Below are 14633 nucleotides of genomic sequence, written 5' to 3' on the forward strand. Positions count from 1 at the left end.
TACCATCAATTAATCAGTATCATTTATTGAACACTTATAGTATGAACAGCACTGTAGCAATTCTCTATCATTTGACAAATATGATATATCTTTTGACAAGTGTAATCCTAGGGATCAAACATATTGAGGTCTCAATAAACTGTAAAGGCACATTACTAAATAACTCAAAGTAGGGAGGTTTCATAATGCAAACTATGTCATGGAAAGTCAATTATGATTAAAATGAATATTATCTGAAGTTCAAGTATGCCAAAGCGGGGAAGCAGGGAACTAGTATGTTTTGATACTGTTAAAATAAGTTACTCTTAAAAGTATACGGTAGCCATTTGCTTTATGCCCCCAGTAAATTAACCTAATTGAGTGAACCAGGGTGTAAATCAGGGGGAAAAGAATACTCCTTGAAAATGAGTCAGTTCAAAAGGTGAATTTGAGGTTCTTCAATTTCCCCAGAGAGCTTCAAAAACAGGGCATTTTCATATTATACTTTTTTCCTTTGATCACTTTTTGATTTTCTTGCCTGTTCCATTATTTATAAAGAATATAACAAAGCTTTCTGGTTCTGGGTGTGAGGCTATTTTTTCTCTCTTCATTGAAATTCTGCTTTTGGGGAAGTTAGCCAAATTTGACAGCCTTTTACAACTTGTCAGAATGCAGAAGTATTTAATTTGGTTAGTTTTGAGAAAATTTTCAGTTGTCTTGCAAGCATTTGGCAAATTAGGAATTGTTGTCAATATATGGTGTTCTAACAGCAATTAGTTGGTTTTGTTTAATTTCATAATTCCAGATAATCATGGAAGCATATTAGTGAAGGTTAAATTTATGCACACTAATATTTGCCCTTTCTTGTGTATTCAACACTGGGAAAAACACACATTCTGTTTTTTTACCACAAACACCATTAATCAATAGAGAAGCATGGCCTAGTGGAGAGAGGTTGGCATGATGGATTAGCATGTTTTATGCCACAACATGTTAATCAGGTGAAATCCTTCAAGATTATCCAGTAACCAGGTGATGTATATGGGGTCATGATCAATTGTCTTCAAGGTTTAAATTATGAAGTTGCCCGACCTTGAGACCAATGAGCAGTGTTGGGAAAGAGGGAGGTGGGACTTTCCCCTGGAACTGACCCCCCTGGGCCAGGGGGACCGAATCTGTCCCAAGGCTTGTGTGTGGTGGGGAATGGTGGGGAATGGTGGGGATGGGAGGGAGCCTACCCTACTATGAGAGCTGACCCCTGCATTGGGGCAGGAAGAACCGAGTCTCTGGCCTGTGATTTCCCCCGGAATTGACCCCAATCTGGGCTGCTACAGATGGTGGTCTCTAGACCAGGTGTGGAGAGTTGTCACTGCTGTCACTGTCACTACGTCCATGTCCACATCACAATCCCCCTGTTTGCACTTCGACATCCACACTAAACAGAAAGAGGTGGAGGAAAAACCAAAGTGGCTCTTTCTCAGCTCCTTGGGGAGCAAGGCTGTAAATACTCTAAGAGGTATTACCCAACTAAGCCCACCTTTCTTCTTCTCCCACTCCCTTCTGTGTTACCATGACTTGCTCCCTTTATTCATCCCCCCTTCCAGCCTCACACCACTTATGTTTCTCATTTGTTCCCCCTTTAGATTGTAATATCATTGTGGGCAGGGAATTTCAGAGAGTAAATCATATTTATTGAGCATTTAGTGTGGGCAGAACACTGTAGTAAGTACTTGGGGGGAAACAATACAACAATAAACAGACATATTCCCTGCCATAACGAGTTTAAAGTCTAGAGGAATGTGTCAGTTATACTGTTGTATTATATTCTCCCAAGTGCTATGGGGAATATAGTACAATGCTCTGCACATAGTAAGCTCTCAATAAATACTATTGACTGACTGAGGCTGAAGAGGGAGCCTCTGTGTGAGGGGATGGGAGACAGAGGTTGCCTTCACTGGTCCAGGGGATGGGCATAAACTGAAGCAGTATCATCTCAGCTCCCTGGACAGGATAATAATAATAATAATGTTGGTATTTATTAAGCGCTTACTATGTGCAGAACACTATTCTAAGCGCTGGGGTAGACACAGGGGAATCAGGTTGTCCCACGTGGGGCTCACAGTCTTCATCCCCATTTTACAGATGAGGGAACTGAGGCACAGAGAAGTTAAGTGACTTGCCCACAGTCACACAGCTGACAAGTGGCAGAGCTGGGTTTTGAACTCATGACCTCTGACTCCAAAGCCCATGCTCTTTCCATTGAGCCATGCTGCAACCCACCCAGATCATTTTCCTTGGAAGGTCCCAGGGCTGCCATCCCTCCTGGAGGCAAATGGGAGACAGTAGCAGAATGCTTTCAAGGCACCTACTTTGTAAAGATTGCAGGACTAAGGGGGAGATCCAAAAAACCATCAACTGTGAATAGCAAATGTATCATTACTGCCAAGTACAATCTTATAGGAATTCAATGCGGAAAGAGATGTTGGCTACATGTCCACTCCTGCAGGTCTTGGCTTCCACAGATAGCCCTCAGAAGTTCCCAGAACACCTCAGGACTCCATATTTATTATATCAATCACCTGACCTGGGATACATGGGACATTGACCTAGTTGCCCTGTGATTAGTTGAAGTGGGAACTGAAAAGGCATATATAAGGGGATGAAATATATTTAACGATAGCAGGAAGTAAAACCTCTAATGATGAGGAATAGCTGTGGAGATTTGAAAGAGAGAAGCACCTAAGAAATCATCCTGGCATGCAGTAATTAGTAATGGAATGAATTTCTTGGAGCAGTGGCTGAATGTCACCTTTCACCTTCAGGGTGAAAATATAACTGCATTAAAGGGAATTTTTATATGTATACAATGTGGGCGGTATTGTGTGTGTGTATGTGTGAAAATTCAATTTCTTCAGCCAGTCTAGACCATAGGGTAAAAGTCTCACAATTCATAGAGTCATCTTTGAACCCAAAGGACATGAAAGTATTTAGATCCATTTCCATCCCATTGCTATTTTCCTCACCCAGAGAGTCATCACGATAAAGGTAGATAAGAACCTTTATACTGATCATTTTTGAAAGGCTTATTTTTTTCTACTTTTGTTGAATTCACAGAGGTGATAACCTTTCCTTTAGGAGGACTTGCTGCAAAGGGAAGGACTAGATCGGTTTCAGAATATCCATGTTTAATGAAAACTATTTCCAGATTTCTCTTCTAAACAGAATGATCCAGGGGATTTCATAAATCTTCTGGCATACCCTGCTTCTAGAATCACAATATATGCAAACACTACAGCCTAGGGGAAAAAGCAGAGGCCTACTACTCAGGGGGTGTGTACTCTAATCCCAGATCTTCCACTTGTCTGTTGTCGGCTACTGTGCAATTCAGTTAGGTCCTCTATGCCCCAGTTTCCCCATCTATAAAATATGGGCAATCAATACTCATTCTCAATCATCCCTAGACCTTGAACCCCACGTGGGACAGGGATTGTGTCTGACATGAATACATTGAATCTACCCCAGCATTTACTGCAGTGCTAGGCACATAATAAGTACTTAACCAATATTACAATTATTTTACAGTGCTTAGAACAGCACTTGCCACATAATAAGTGCTTAGAAAATACCATCATCATTATCAGTTGTTTGACCTGTTCTGTAGAGTTATCTTCCCCACTCAGGGTTGCACTTGGAGAGTTTCCAGTCCTCTACCAGTGTCGACTATGGGAGGGAGAGTCAAGCAGAGGCATATCCAGTCCATTCCTAGCTTGGGCAGTGGCTAGCGAGTGGAAGGCAATCTGCTATAAGTTAAAACTCCTCCTTACTGGGCAGCAGAGTCACGGGAGAGAGTCGAGGGCAGAGACTCCACTTTACTGCCCGGAAGGTGGCAATGATAAATCACTTTCATATTTTTACCAAGACAACTCTATGGATAAACTACCAGAATGATTGCAGAAGGAAAGCGGGGTGTTCTAGGAGAGATGTGTCTATGGTGTCGTTATTGGTCGGAAACGACTTGCTGGCATAACACAAGGCTTATCTTGCTTTTTCATAGAAATATTGCCCAATTTGTCTAATTATTTTGAGTAGGGAATTTGAATCTATAATCTTCTTAAGGACTATGTCAGGTATCCACCTGTGTGTTCTTTCTCAGCATTTAGTACAGTGCTATGCAGACAATACTTAATAAATATTGTTGCTACTTTTTTCCACAAATTAATTCAGTCAATCATATTTATTGAGCACTTACTATGTGCAGAGCACTGTACTAAGTGCTTGGAATGTACAATTTGGCAACAGATACAGACAATTCCTGCCCAACAATGGGGTCACAGTCTAAATGGGGAAGACAGACAACAAAACAAACCAAAAAACAAGTAGTCTGCATCAATATCATCAAGTTAACAAACCTAACCCTAACTCATCTAAAAACTGAAAAATTCTAAACTACAAAAAAACCCTAAAAGCTACTTCAAACAAAAAAAAAACTGACATAAAAAACTACAAACTAATCAAACTAAACTTAATGGGAAAAACTCAAATCTAACTCATAACTGAAAGCTACCTCAAACAAAAAAAGTTACCTAAAAACTCAAACCTTTATCTTGGGTGTTTGGTTGTGAATAAGATCATTATTACACCATTTATTACGGAGCCTGTTGAGAAAACACTAGCTTAGTTGACATGAAGAATGTCTCAGGAGTATTTTTCAAGATGGATAGATTTATCTAACAATAGTACTTGATATCGTTACATATAGGAGACCTTTTAGTCTTGGATTAGTATAAAGAATCTTTATGGGGTTTACATATGTACCAATTAATATGCCAATCTCAGTAGTTCGTCAGATTCTCAGAGTATGTAAAGTAAGGGAATCGGTAAAAGCTTCACTTTTACTTTCATTCAGCAATAAATCAATTATAAGCATTAACTCGTTACCTCTTGTGTCTAGACCAGTGAATGGAGCACTTGGAAGAGCATGGTAAAAATCAGTATACGTGGTCTGTTACTGCAAGGAGCTTGTGAGCAGGGAAATCATCTGACAATTCTCGTTTTAGTACTCTCCAAAGCACTCTGTGTAGTGGTCTGAACAATATGACTATGGAGAGAAGACATTTAAATAAATTGCAGATGAGGAAGCAATAGATTGTAAACTCCTAGAGTGTAAGGATAGTGTTTTCCAACTGTGTTTTATTGTATTCTCCCATGTACATAGTACAGTACTCTGCACATGGTAAGTACTTAATAGATAGTAATAATAATAATAATAATAATAATAATAATAATGATGGTATTTATTAAGTGCTTACTATGTGCCAAGCACTATTCTAAGTGCTGGTGTAGATACAATGTAATCAGGTTGTTCCACATGAGGCTCACAGTTTTACAGATGAGGGAACTCAGGCACAGAGAAGTTAAGTGACTTTCCCAAGGTCACACAGCAAACAAGTGGCGGGGCCTGTAACAAAATCCAAGACTTCTGACTCCCAAGACTAGGCTCTTTCCAATAAACCATGCTGCTTCTCGGATAAATAAGGATGTTTGAGTGGGAATTAACTCAAATGGTAGAGAGCTCCCTTAGGATGTGAGAGGTAGGGGGATAGATACGCGCATGCAAGTTTTGAGAAGCAGTGTGGCTTAGAGGAAAGAGCAGGGACTTGGAAGTCATAGGATGTGGGTTCTAATCCCAGCTCTGCCACTTGTCCACTGTGTGACCTTCGGCAAGCCGCTTAACTTCTCTGGGCCTCAGTTACTACATCTGTAAAATGGGGATTAAGACAGTGAGCCCCATGTGGTATAACCTGATTACCTTGTATTTACCCCAGTGCTTACAACAGTGCTTGGCAGATAGTAAGTAAGCACTTAACAAATATCATCATTATTAATATTATTATGATCATCATTTAAGCACTTACTATGTGCCAAGCACTGTTATATGCTCTGGGGGAGAAACAAGGTGATTAGACTGTCTCAAGTGGTGCTCACAGTCTTAATCCCCATTTTACAGATGAGGGAACTGAGTCACAGAGAAGTTAAGTGACTTACCCAAAGTCACACAGCTGACAAGTGGTGGAGCAGGATAAGAACCCACGATCTCTGTCTCCCAAGCCCGTGCTCTTTCCACTAAGCCATGCTGCAATGGTTCATAAAATGTCTACATAAATGCTACATGGCGGCTGTGCAGTATTTAGTTACATTGACCGGTGGTATCTGGATTGGGGGCTGTACATTGAGTCTTCAAGATCTCAAATGATTTTGCAAATTCCTCCCAGTGGAGCAGCTTGAGCTGTGTGTTGGAAAGAGTGCCCCTATGGAATATGGAGGAGAAACCAGTTATGGCTGGGGTTGTGGATCTGGAGAAGAGAGGAGAGATAAGGGGAGGGGGGAAATGAGCAAGCTTTGGGGTGTGGGGATGTGGAGGAGGGTTATGCATGAGCATTTATTGTGGCTAGTGAGGAGGACATAGAATTTCCTGCCTCAACCAACTTAAGAGAAGCAGCATGGCTTGGGAGTCAGAGGACATGGGTTCTAATCCTGCCTCTGCCACTTGTCTGCTGTGTCACCTTGGGCGAATCACTTAACTTCTCTGTGCCTCAGTTACCTCATCTGTAAAATGGGGATTAAAAGTAGGAGCCCACCTACTACCTGGTGGTACAAGGTAGTGGGACAACCTGATTACCCTGTATCTACTCCAGGGTTTAGAAAGGTGTTTGGCATATAGTAAGTGCTTAACAAATGCCATCATCATTATTATTATTACTTAACTCTACTTCATCAGGGAGTCATTTCTTATGAACATATTGCTATAATGGATAGGAACTTACAGACTGTCATCTTCAAAAATGGACAGCCCCACACTCCAATGTAAGCATATATATGTGCATATAGGTGAATATAGGTCTCTGTGTTGTGGATATATATATGGGAGAAGGGTGAGAGCAATCACCTTGGAGAATGTGGATTTAGAAGAGTGTAAGGGGCGAAATCTAAAGTTGAGAGGATAAAGAAGGTTTTTTTTCATTCAATCATGTTTACTGAGTTCTTACTCTGTGAAAAGCACTGCACTGAATGCTTAACAAGATAGTTCATGAGAAGGAAAAGACAGAACATATGTATAGTCGTTCAATGGATTTGGTGAGGAATAAGAGGTGGAATTGCAGTACAGTTAAAGAATGACTTTTTCAGTATGGATTTCAGAACTTGTCTGAATACAGAAGCAAAGAAATCAGAAGAAAATGAGAGGTTGAAGATAGGTTTTTCCTAGGCATTTGTGTTTATTACTAAAGCAAAATACGATTGATGATTAATAAATTAGAGCAATACAAAATTAAACTGCCTGCTGGTCTCATAATTAGAACTTATATATTAAAACATTCCTGATGGGTAACATTATTTTGTTTCATTTAATATCCTAGTTTTAATAAAATAAAATATTTATCTTATCCTAATAAATTCACACAATCCCTAGAGTTTTGAGGTATCTTATTTCTGGTATGAAGTTATCAAAAGTTTGATATTATAGATTTGACTGGGACACAGAGAGTAAGGTGGTATTGGAGCTGCAGAGTGTGTGGGCTGGGCTGTACCTGGAGTTCAGTAAGGTTAGGTCAGATGGGGAGAGCTGATTGAGTGTTTTAAAGCCAGTGAATGGAAAAGAGTTTTCTGTTTGACGTGGAGGTGGCGTCTTTGGAGGTTTTTGAGGAATGGGGAGACACGGACTGAAAATTTTTGTTGATAACACTGGAAAATATCTTAAGTTATGGATGACCTAGCATTTTGCAAAAATAATCTGATAAAAAGGCTTGCCTTTTTTCCATTTTCTTAGAACGTTTTTAATGTTCAAATTTGTATTTTTTTTATCATCTTACTTAATGAAGGCTAAAATTGTAACAAAACACAGAAAAAAACTAATGCTTTTACTCTTAAGTTACCTTTACATCCTAGTCGACATTTGATTTCTAATTGGAATCTTGAACTTTGTATTGAAAAGAGTCATTTTTAAGATGAACAGAAAGTTTCTTTACATAGAGTTTTCTTCTAATTTAGAAGGCTTGGAATTTGTTAGTGAACAATCTCTTTTTAAAAGTATTGTAAGTTCCTTGAGGGCAGGGATCAGGTAATATCAAGGGTTTATTATAGGTCTTTGCACACAGATACTCAGTGAATATTATTAATTGATTTTATTATGTCTTCCATCTAATATTCTAGGAGATGATTCTTTGAAATTTCTAGGTAGTACCTCATGTGCTTAAATGAAGATTTTGCACCAATATCTTATTTCAGTGATCTAGCTATGCCCTTTTTAAGATTTATACATGTCATGATAAAATGTATTCATTCAGTAAGCACTATTGAATTGTGTGAATAACAAAACAATCAATCAATATTTATTGAGTACTTACTCACAGTTCTGTACTTATGGTCAGTAAGTGCAGAACTCTAACTAAGTGCTGGCTGAGTATAATTCAATGTACTTTGTAGACGGATCTCTGGTTACAAGAAGGTTACCAGTCTTGAGGGGGGATACGAACATTAAAAAATAATCAGACGAGGGATATTTGCAAAGTATAAGGAGATCTATGGGACTCAGTGGGAACGGATATCAAGTGCATAGGTGATGCAGAAAGGAGAGAGGATAGGGGAAATTGTAATAATAATAATAATGATAATGGTATTTGTTAAGCATTTACTATGTGTGAAGCACTATTCTAAGCGCTGGAGGGCTTGGTTGGGGAAGACCGCCAGAAAGAGATGTGATTTAAGAAGACTTCGAAGTTGGGGAAAGTGGGGTATGTTGGAAATGAAAGGGAAGAGAGTTCCAGGCCAGAGGCAAGGGGTTAGCAGTGAGATATATAATATCATTTTAGAAGGGAAATGTATAAACCTGGAGTTATTTGACTTTTCAGGACATATATTTAAATGCTAATCCCCCAAATTCATAAATAGATTTTTGCAAGATAATACCCTAATAGTGAAGATTATACTAATTAAAGAGGCATAATTTCATTAAAGTTGGGATATAAATCTGCTTTAAAATTATGCTAAAAATAAGCAGCCTAGGTGTGCAACACAGATTCTGCTAGGAGCAGCTAGACACTGATAGTATTTTAACTTTTCAAATTTGAACAGCCCCAGGAGACAGAAGATGGAAGCTTTTGTAAGTAGCTTTACATGTTTTTTTCTTCCAAAAGATACATTTACACTAAAAAATTATAGACCAGATAATGACAAGCCCCCTAAAGTATGGCCATCTCACACTTAATGAAGTCACCTGTGTCGCCTAATGCGCCTAATGCTAAGTAACTACTGAATTATTTTTCAAAATGCCAGGTGATTTGTTTTCATTTAATTTTTTCACTCCTGATTTCTCAACAACCTCCAATAGTTCCTATTACTCTTTACATTAAGCAGTGATTTTTGATGATGGGCCATAAGGCACTCATTTGGCCCTCTCCCTCACACATACCCACACCCTCCTTTCAGTGGAGCTTAGCTACCATGTTTTTTTTCTCTCAGTTCAACACTGCCTTGCTATCACCTTTCTCACTACTGACCACTTGCTCACACCCCTTGTCCTATCTAGAAATCTCTTCCTCTTCAGATCCAGTAAACCACTATTCTCCTTGTCTCATTAATATTATTATTATTATTAATAATAATAATGGTATTTAAGAACTTACTATGTGCCAAGGACTCTTCTAAGCACTGGGGTAGATACAAGATGATCAGGCAGTTCCACTTGGGCCTCAGAGTCTTAATCCACAATTTACAGATGAGGTAACTGAGGCACAGAGAAGTTAAGTGTTTTGCCCAAGCCACTCAGCAGACATGTTGAAGTCGTGATTAGAATCCAAGTCCTCTGACTCCCAAACCCAGGATCTCACCATTAAGTCATGCTGATTATCAAAATCAATTAATTAATCTTATTTGTTGAGCACTTTCTGTGTGCCAAACACTCTACTAGTTGCTCGGAAAAGTACAACACAACAATATAACAGGTACATTCCCTGCTTAGAGTTTAGAGGGGAATTTCTACCAGCATCATGACCTAATGGATAGAGTACTGTCCTAGGAGTCCAAAAGACCTGGATTTTAGTCCCAGATCTGCCACCTGTCTGCTGTGTGACCTTGGACAAGTCACTTAACTTCTTTGTGCCTTAGTTACTTCATGTATAAAATGAACAGTGGGATTTTAAGCCCTACGTGGAACAGGGCCTGTGTCTAAACTGGTTTGCTTGTATCCACCCTAGTGCTTAGTAAAGTGTCTGGCACTTAAATGCCACAATTACTTATTATTATTATTGTTACTACCATACCACTAAGCACATGGGTATACCCTCCTTCCTCGTACATGTATATTTGTACTTTTACTTCCTTCTATCAGTAATTTATTTGGGTGTCTTTCTTTCCCACTAATATGTAAACTCTTTGAGGTTAGAGATTTTGTCTACTAATTTTATTGCCTTTGCCAAGAATCTCAGAAATGGGCTGTGCCTTCAGAAGACCTCCAGTTCCAAACGCTAAATGCCACCTAGACAGTCCCATCCAGGTGAGAATTTGCTCAGCTTTTCAGTCCAGGGAAGGAGAATCCCATTTTTGTAGCTCATTTTGGCCTTAACAACTCTCAATGTCAGGGAATTCTTCCTTCAATCAAATTTAAATTCCTCATACTGCAAGCTAAATCTATTTGCTCTTGTTCTGCCTGTATTGGACATGTAAGACACCAGTGCACCACCTTTTGTAAAATGACCCCATGAACTATAAATTTGCAGAACATTAAGTCCCACAGTTCCTTTCAGTTTTTTGTATCCTGTGCATATTTCTTAATCTATTATTCACCTCTATGCCTCTCTTATAATTTCTCTCTTCTCATAAAGTGTAATTATTTCATTATTACCTACCATCTGAAGACCTAGATGATTAGCAACATTAATGCGACTATCCAGAAGGAATGTTTCTCAGCCACACTGACATATTGTGAATTTCGATGAAGATGTATCTTCTTGTCTGTGGGGATCATGTCTTCTACCCCTGTTACCTGCCAATGCTCATGACCAAAATAAACGTGACTGATTGTGAATTCTGATCAATGGGAATATGTGGATTTTTTTTCCATCAGTTGCTTCTGAGGAAGAAGAGGCAGCTACCTATGATACTGTTCTAGGAAAGTTACTATATGTATCTATGGGCAACTGGAGATCAAGACCATTTTGTGGTGATTGTAGAGGCCATTTTTGATTGATAATCAACACCCCCTACTTAAAATGATAAGTAGGTCAGTTCCATGGTCTATCAGCCTAAGATTTGATCTCTAACAGTTATATCAGGGTGCTTGAAGCTCTATGTAAAACTTGTGTCCTTGAACATCCAACTTCACTGCTATGGAAGGAAAATTAAACATTCTAAACTTTCCCGTCTCCCTCCCTAAGCTTCCCTCTAGCAACTCATCATGATCACTTATCCATAAATTTATCCAAATCTGTTTTAAACTTTCTGAAATTTCCATCTTGCGCAACTTCCTGTGATAACAAATTCCACATGTTTACCACCCACTGGCTGAAAAATATTTCATTTTGTTTTCCACCTTTAGTTGTGTCTCCTTCCATCCTCATTATCCCCATTCCCACTCTCAATCTTTTGCTCGCCTGTACACCCCCTGCCTTTTCGCTCACTCACATTTTAGATGTCCTCTGTGAAAACTGAGTTCAGAGAATCCTCGGGCTAGAAATATTGCATTAACTCTTAATAGACTTTCAGCTGAGAACAAAATATTTAAAAAACCCCATCACATTTGAAATTTTTCCTTTAAGTTTAACTCTCGTTCAGCCGTGCCCAAATATCTACCTTGGCTTCTCAATAGGTTTCTTATCACTGTTTGAATTTCACCAAATCATATTACAATTATAAGAAAGCTATCTTCTGATTACATTCATATTTTCATTATCCTAAAAAAGAATATGTTTTGCAAAATGAGAAAGTGCTGCCAATTTCAGATCTCTCTTCCATCCAAAGTTTGAACTTGCATCACATAAATGGCCTGCTGGGACTTTCTCTCTTTAAGTAGATGATCAGCATTAGCTTGCATAGAACATGCCCAAATTTCAGGGTCTTATTTCACAATCTAAAACATGGCTTCTCCACATGCCAGAGACCAAGAACTTGTCTCCAAGTGGTTAACTGTACTTTAATTGCCTTGTTCGGAGGTTTCCTTAAATCGTCATCTGCTGCTTCTTTACTAGCATTTTTAATTTTTTCCAGCCTGCCCCTCTACCCAGATACTTTACTTCCATTCATGCACCTGGCCATGTATGTGGATTCATATGTGTCTATGCAACTTTGTTATTTTTATACATAATTCAAGTGCTTTCTTAAAATATTTTGTATTTTTTATTTGTTTTCTTTTCTACTTTTCATTCTCATTCTGTCTGGTCTCTTTCTCTTTAAGTGTTTTAATATGCCAGGTAAAATCTTTTTCAAGAACATTAATGTTCCATAGAACTTACTGAGGGTTGTTTTTTTTGGATAATTATCTATATTGGGTGAATTGTTATTTATTCACCACATGGTGGCATGTTAACAATAAGCATCCAATAAGTTAAAATTGCAATTTAAAAAGCAGTGTTTTTCTTGGAAGTCTCTACAGCCAAAGCATTGTGAGCCTCTTCTTTGATGCAGGGAAATATACTTCCTTGGTAAACAAAATGATTATAATCCCGGTAATAAAAAATAATAACTCCATAATTTCATAATACTGGTGTGAAGACAGACCTTAAGTGCTAATTTGACCAAGAACCTATTTATTCAGAAATTTTACTTCCTCATCTCTCACACTAAGAAGACTTGAGAGTAAATGAGTTAAATTCAGGGTAGATAGAATTAATCATTTGTTAATTTGTAAAACTGTATGATCTGTGAATCCAAAATGAATCTACAAAATTTGGCCAGAACACAAACTAAGAATTACCATGAAAATTTTGTAACTGGATTGATGTAAAAATGTACTATAATCTAACATGTATAACTGTCACCAATAAAGATATTCCCTTACAAATAAATTTTCAATACTGACACTGTATAAAATTCCAAAGCCAAAATATTTACATGCTTTGTTAAATCCATGTAGTATTTTTATTAAAATAAAAAATGAAAATAAAAAGCTAAGTGGATATTTTTTAAAAAAGGAATGATTTGAACACTACACTTAGCTAGAAATTCCAAAATTGACATTACTGGTTATTAACAAAGAGTTCATACCGTCTGGAGTGAAATCTATCCAACCTCATTAGTGACATTCCAGTTTCTCTTCTGCCCAATTTAAGATATTCTCACAATGAAATGCTGAACTTAAAAAGCTCAGACAAAAAATTATTTCTGAGTAGTAATTATGTATAATATGAAAAAAAAACAACTACAACAACACAAAAAAACTCAAAGACTTCTGTGTCTCCAGAAAAAAAAATTCATCAAGCACCAACCTTTCTACTACTGGGTTCAAGCAGGATTTTGGGAAAAGTACCAATAATATGTCACAATATACAGACCGGAACTACAGTAGTGACTCATCACCCCTCCACTGATTAAGGTGAAAAGTAAATTGAATTTTAGGGAGGATAATTTCACTAATATCCTGCTGAAAAACAGGAATTTATGATCTATATTTTTGTGGTTTGAGACTGTCTTCTATTTTTCAACTTTTGGGACTTTTAAATTTTTGTATTATTATAACAATTCTATGCTAAATAATCCCACAATGACCTGAAAGATTTAATGGGACTCCCTTACTCCCCAGCTTCCTAACACAAAATAATTTAGCTCTGGGGAGAATCTGTCTCAAAATACTAAAAACACTCTGACTGCTGACCAAATCACTCCTGAAGTAACCAGTAAAGCAAAGGATTAAAAATATCAGGCTGCCTGTTCATTCCTATAAATGTTTTCACAAATTTATTACAGGCCAAAAAATTTTATAATTTAAATTCTTTGTACTTTAACCACAGAAGCAATTGAGGGTATTCCAGTTAAGAAGCACCTCCACAACTATTTCCAATGAGTTGATTCTCAGACATGCCACAGTTCCACTGCCTTGTCTGAATGTAAAATAGCCATGACTCAGTTCTATTAAAATTCCACATCTAGACAAGATGGTGTGCTTGAATCCATGAAGCATGAGCAAAATGCAGTCATTCACTAGAACCTTCTCATTAGAAAGGAAAAAAAAAGTTTGTTGTCTGAGTTTCTCTTTTCCTTTAAAACTCTTCTAGGGAACAAAATGAAGACACCTCCTCTGGAAAGATGCCAAATTCTAATTGCTTTTCAATATGGAAATATTGGAGCTATGTGTAAGAATTGTTGTCTGTTTACTTGTTTTGATATCTCCTTCCCCCCCTTGTAGACGGTGAGCCCATTGTGGGGGGAGGGATTGTCTCATTTATTGCTGAGTTGTACTTTTGAACACAGTAAGCACTCAAAAAATATGATTGAACGAATGAATGGTCAATAATGGTCAGCATATACCTTGTACGGGGATATGAGGAGTACTGGTTTGCTGTAAACTGGCATTTCTTCCAGTGTGAATAATAATATAAAAAAAGATTTTATTAAACATTTACTATGTGGCTAATACAAGATAATCAGTTCAGATACAGTCCCTTTTT

This window comes from Ornithorhynchus anatinus, chromosome 10 (assembly GCF_004115215.2).
Source record: "Ornithorhynchus anatinus isolate Pmale09 chromosome 10, mOrnAna1.pri.v4, whole genome shotgun sequence".
Taxonomy (NCBI): domain Eukaryota; kingdom Metazoa; phylum Chordata; class Mammalia; order Monotremata; family Ornithorhynchidae; genus Ornithorhynchus; species Ornithorhynchus anatinus.